Source organism: Apium graveolens, chromosome 2, assembly GCF_009905375.1.
Source record: "Apium graveolens cultivar Ventura chromosome 2, ASM990537v1, whole genome shotgun sequence".
NCBI classification, from domain to species: domain Eukaryota; kingdom Viridiplantae; phylum Streptophyta; class Magnoliopsida; order Apiales; family Apiaceae; genus Apium; species Apium graveolens.
The window spans coordinates 302,582,430-302,588,440 of NC_133648.1; the positions used below are offsets into that span (position 1 = coordinate 302,582,430).

The following is a 6,011-nucleotide window of genomic DNA, read 5'->3' on the forward strand; positions in this document are numbered from 1 at the left end:
AGAATGATCAGCCAATTGTAAAGACATGTAGGTAGGCTTTGGATCAGGCAAATTCAACTTTTTGAAGATAGACAATGGCATCAGATTGATGCTTGCTCTCAAATTGCACAGGCATTTGTCGAAAGACAACTTGCCAATGGTGCAAGGAATGGTGAAGCTACCTGGATCTTTAAGCTTTGGAGGTAATTTTTGTTGCAGCACAGCACTGCACTCTTCCGTTAGAGCAACGGTCTCAAGGTCATCCAGTTTCACCTTCCTTGAAAGAATACTCTTCATGAATTTTGCATAACTAGGCATTTGCTCCAGAGCCTCAGCGAAAGGTATGTTGATGTGAAGTTTCTTAAACACCTCCAGAAACTTACCGAACTGCTTATCCAGCTTTTGTTGTTGTAATCTCTTAGGGAAAGGTGGTGGAGGATAGAGCTGTTTCTCCCCTGTATTACCCTCAGGAAAAGTGTGTTCAACAGTAGTCTTCCTTGGCTCCGCCGCTTTCTCCTTTTACTTCTCTTCTTCATCAACAACTTCAGCTTCTCCGTCTTTCGCTTTTTCAGCATCAGCAACTTTTCCAGGTCTTAAGGTAATAGCTTTGACTTGCTCTTTAGCTTCCTTCCTACCTGGCACTTCAGTATCGCTGGGAAGTGTGCCAGGTTGATGGTTGAGCACTGCATTGGCTATTTGACCGATTTGATTTTCCAAGGTCTTGATAGAAACAGCCTGACTTTTGCACAACAACTTGGGTTCCTCGAAATCAGCACTGGAAGGTGGAGCAGCACCTCCTTATTGAGGATATGATTGCCTTTGAGCATAATGTTGTGGTTGCTGGAATCCAGGTGGATTAAACTATTTACTTACGCCTTGCTGATATGGTTGCTGAATAGCATTCTGAGTATTGCTCCAGCTGAAATTGGGATGATTTCTGTTGTTAGGAAGATAGGTAGATGGCACAGGCTGTGCGGTCGCTGATAATTGTTCACATACTGAACATATTCATTCACAAGAGAACACTGGTCCGTAGCATGAGAACCTGCACAAAGCTCACAAATCATAGCTATCTAATTGACTCCATAGGTGGCTAAAGAATCGACCTTCAAAGACAGCTGTAGCTGCATCAACTTCCAGAATAACTGCTACCTTCCCAGGCATCATCCTTTGAGTTGGGTTTTGATGCTCATTTGCAGCCATAGTTTCAATAAGATTATAAGCCTCAGTATAGCTCTTGGCCTACAAGGCGCCTCCAGCTGCTGCATCGAGCATTGGCCGAGATTGGGCCCCCAAACCATTATAGATACCAGTGATCACCATCCAGTCAGGCATACCATGATGTGGACACTTTCTCAACACTTCCTTGTAGCGCTCCCAAGCTTCGCACATAGATTCTGTTGGTTGCTGCGCAAACTGAGTAAGAGCACTCCTCATAGCTGCAGTCTTTGCCATTGGATAGAACTTCACTAGAAACTTCTGCGCAAGATCTTACCAAGTAGTGATGGACCCAGCTGGTTCAGAATGTAACCAGTCCTTAGCTTTATCCCTCAAAGAGAATGGGAAAAGCCTCAGCTTGATAGCCTCATCAGTCACACCATTATATTTGAAAGTACTACAGATCTCGACAAAATTCCTGATGTGCATGTTGGGGTCTTCAGTCGCAGCACCTCCGAAAGAAACAGAATTCTGCACCATCTGAATAGTGCCCGGCTTGATTTCAAAAGTGTTAGCCTGAATAGCCGGATGAAGGATGCTTGACTGAATGTCATCAATTTTAGGCCGAGAAAAGTCTATAAGAGTTGGATCTGCCGCAACTATACAATCACCCCCATGATTATTGGTTCTTTCTGCTCACTCTCTTTATCCGAATCTTCAAAATCTATCTTCTCCGGAATATCAAGAACTGAGTTTATCTCCTCAGCCGTATCTAAAGTCCTCTTGCGAGTACGAGAACGTGTTTGCATAAACACTCGCTAAAGTACCTGAAACACAACCGGAAACAATAAGTAACACGTCTTAATCAATGAATCCTAATAACCACTGATGGTAAGTACATAAACTAAACAAATACGCTGAGTACCCGGCAGCGGCGCCAAAAACTTGTTAAGCACAAAACGCGCACTAATAATTCACGCAAGTATACGCGTTCGCAAGTAATATAGAATAATTTCTAGTTCATTCCCACATAGACTCAGACTAATTATGTTCAATTAACACTTACTCACCAATGTATAATTACTTCTCAATGTCAAGACAATAACACGTAGATTTGATTAACTAATTATTAACTATAATTAACTACGAGAATTAAACACTTTATTGACACTCGAATTAACAATATTAACACACATGAGATCATAACATCATTACTACTTCCTTCAATAGTTATTATTATTACCCTTAGCATGTAACGGTGATGATATTAATCGAACAACACGACACTGATAAAAGCCAACTTCCGTTGTACTAATACCATTCTACCAAACATCCACAATTAAGATAGAAGTTGAATAGGCATCAATTATGTTGAGACCCTATATGTCTACAGAATTTGACAACATAACGATTTAAGCACAAGTTATTCCTTTTGATTAGACAGGGTAAGTAAAACGGTTAGAGTTACCCACTAATCATGCATACACATACATGAACCTATGCTAGCATGGCAAGTTCTAAACCTCAAGATCCACCATCGCTTCACAAGAGATTAACACCCTATCTTATATGTTCGCGACGCACATAAGACGAATAAGCGTAACCTATACTAGATATCATATAATCATCACACACTAAGGTATTAAACAACTAACTAAAGAATTCCATAGTAAATCCGTTACGACCCCCTGATCACGATTAGCCCATGATAGAACTCATCGTCACCATGGGTTCATATGAAAACATGATAATAACACACAAGATAAACTAATAAAAATACTTATTAAAACCAGAGTACGTCACAAGAGTAATAAGGTTCAAAGTAAAGAAAACTAGCATCCACTGATACAACGAATAAAAGAATCACAAGAAAACGTATGTTTCCTCTTCTTCGTTGTGATGTGCTAAAACAGTCTTCTTCCTTCTCTCTTTGTTCCTTGATTGATAACACGATTCATCTGTGAAACATCTCTGAAAACTACTTATATAGAAGCCCCCACAAGACCCAGCCATCTCAGAAGTTAGAAGTCCAACAGAATCAGGAGTCTAAAAATCAGTATTTTAATTTACGCCCCTGAGCGGCCGCCCAGCAATCCTGAGCGGGCGCCCAGCTTCCTGAACGGCCGCCGAGTCAGGCTGAGCGGGCGCCCAGCACCTTACTGGAAAAAACTTTATTCTGCTCCCATTTTCTGCTACATTTTGCTCCTAACTTCCCACTTGCAATGCCAAGCACTCCCCTAGGCTTATTCCTAATGAAATCTCCCCACAGACGCAAGTTATACCCTGAAATGCACAAATACTAAAAAACGCATCAAATAAACAAAATACGTGATTTCAAGACATCAATTCAAGCCATTATAAGACGTTCTAAGTGGTATAAAATGCCACTTACCAGAAGGGAGGTGGAATAAAGAAGAGATTAGTACCTACAACAATATGGATTTTATTAGCCAATCATAGAGATTCTGTTACGACCGGCATTTTGTGTAAAATTATTTCTGAACTTTGTATAATATTAGAGCCGAATGCAAATATACTTAATGATTGTACGTTGTGTGAATGAAAATTTCTGCATTATAAATTGCTTTATGTAGAATATGATTTTTCAAAGCAAAAGTTTATTTATTTCCCGTATTTTTGATTTATAAGGAATATTCTAAACCTTGGAAAAAATTTCTTTTAAAATTTATTTCATTGACAAATTTCAAATGTGATCTTATAAAATTTCTAAAAATCCAAGTTATTTTATGGTATAAATTTTATAATTTTTGAACTTGTATTTTATTTTCTAAAAATAAATCTTTAAAAATTTATTTGTTATAATTAGCAAATTACATAGAAACCCTTGCATGCAAATCACTCTTCCATTCTATTAAAGTGCAAAGGAGACCTTTCCAACCCCACTAACTCAATTGTTGTTAACCAAATTACCACATTAACCTTGCATGCAAAATGGCCTAACTTTAGCTAGAGGGTATTCTTGTACATTCTTATTTCCACTCATTTCTTTTAGTCAATCAAAGGCATAAAACCAAAAAAAAATGTGAAAAATCATTTCACTCACTCCACACTCCAACTCACCTCTCTTTTCTCTCCTACCCCTCCTTCTCCTTGCTCTCGGCCGAGAACCCCCTCCCCCACTCCCTTCCATTTTTCCATCCCATTTCTCATCTTCCCTAGTATAATTATTCCACCTACATTTATTTTATATACTTCCCAAGAGTTTTGTGATTTGGGAGATGAAGTTTCATGGTTTCATGTGTAGCTTTTGTGTGATCTCCAAAGAGAAACTCTTGATTCTTGTGAATTCAAGAGCTCTCTATGAGATACATTTTATATATGTTTTAACTAAATGTTTTATGGAGAACCCATGCTTTAAAATCCTTTGCATACTACTGAAATTTCACTATATAATCATGTTTAGCCATGCATGCTAGTTTTAAGATGTTAATATAATGATCAACCATGTTGTGTATGCTACTCTTCTCGACATCATGTTTTCATGTTTAAAAATCTATAAATTCGAATTATTTGTGCTTGAAATAGATTTTTTCCATGATATATTTCTTAATAATAGTTAATAAAAGATATATTTCATGATTATTAAGGTTGAGTAATAGGTACAAGTCGAATTTACAAGAATTTAAACTCTATGTTTTAGCCGAAATCTTGTTAAGTGTTTTCCATGAGTTGCATGTTATATTTTTATTTGCATGTTGGTGTTCTAGGGCATAGATGATCTCCACTCCTGTTGAGACACTATTTTAGGATGTTGATGCACTAGGTTTGCTTTGGTAATGATTGGATGTTTGGTTAATAAGTGGGAGTCAAAGTGGAAAGGGATTAGTTAGTGTTTGCATTTTTTCAGATTTGATGCACTAGTTTATGGGGAAGTTTTCAATGAGCATTTGTTATGCACTTTGAGGCCTAATCCACCAGAAGCTAGAACTAGGAGTATATAATAGGTTTTAGGTGTTTTTTGGAGGTTTGTAAGACGTTTGGTTAGGTGCACGAGTGGAATCACAAAATCTGTCCAGCAGGGGACAGTTTTGTTGCAACTTAGAAATAGGAAGTTTTGACCATGTCATAGGTAGGCCCTCATTAGGCCCTGTTGGGCCTTAGTTAGAGGGAGTGTCAGAGGAGTTTTTCCAGCCATTGTTCATAGGATTTGAGTTAGAATAATGTGTCACAAGTTAGTTCAAGTCAGGACCTTTTCTGCCGAGAAAAACAGGGGAACCAAGGACTTTAAGCTTAGGCCTAGGGAGGCCCAAGCTAGGCCCTTGAGCCACATCAAGTTTGGGAGTTTCCTTATGATCAGAAGAGTCTATTGTAGAAGTTTTGGAGGTAAACTTGTAGTGTAAGAGTGTCTAATGCACTCAAGAAACCATAGATGTCATTCTGAAATTTACCTTAGTAAGCACCTTCACTTACCATATAGTTTTAGAGCATTTATAAGTGAGGCCTAGGTTGACCACTATAGTTGTAAGATAGCATAAAGCCAGTGGAGTGAAAGGCCCAAGTGAGGGTCAATAGGTTTTGGATAGTTTAGTAAAGGCACATCGAGTTAGGAGGCCAAAATTTGGAGACTTTGTCTAGTTTAGCGATCAAGTGACTTAAGTTGTGGAACGAGATCATCCAAGCCTAGTGTTGCAATATGGTGTGTGTGTGTGTTATTGTTTGGTATTTAAAATATGGTATGTGAGTATATGTGTCTATGTGTACTATTATGTTTATAAGGTGATTATAAATTGCGTGCATATAGGCCTAAGTGTCATTTGTGTTTAATTTCGGGTTGTAAATAGGTTGTGTTGGTGAGAATATATTATAATGAGGTTATTATTAATTGTGTAGGATCTCGAGACGAGGGTAAACTT

General features: G+C 38.2%; 1 non-coding gene across 1 annotated transcript; it reads left to right on the forward strand.

Annotated features, from left to right (window-relative positions):
- Positions 1-1,312: 1,312 nt before the first annotated feature.
- Positions 1,313-1,419, forward strand: LOC141709916 (small nucleolar RNA R71). The gene has a single exon (XR_012570470.1). It is a non-coding gene; the product is annotated as a small nucleolar RNA R71 (small nucleolar RNA).
- Positions 1,420-6,011: the final 4,592 nt, after the last annotated feature.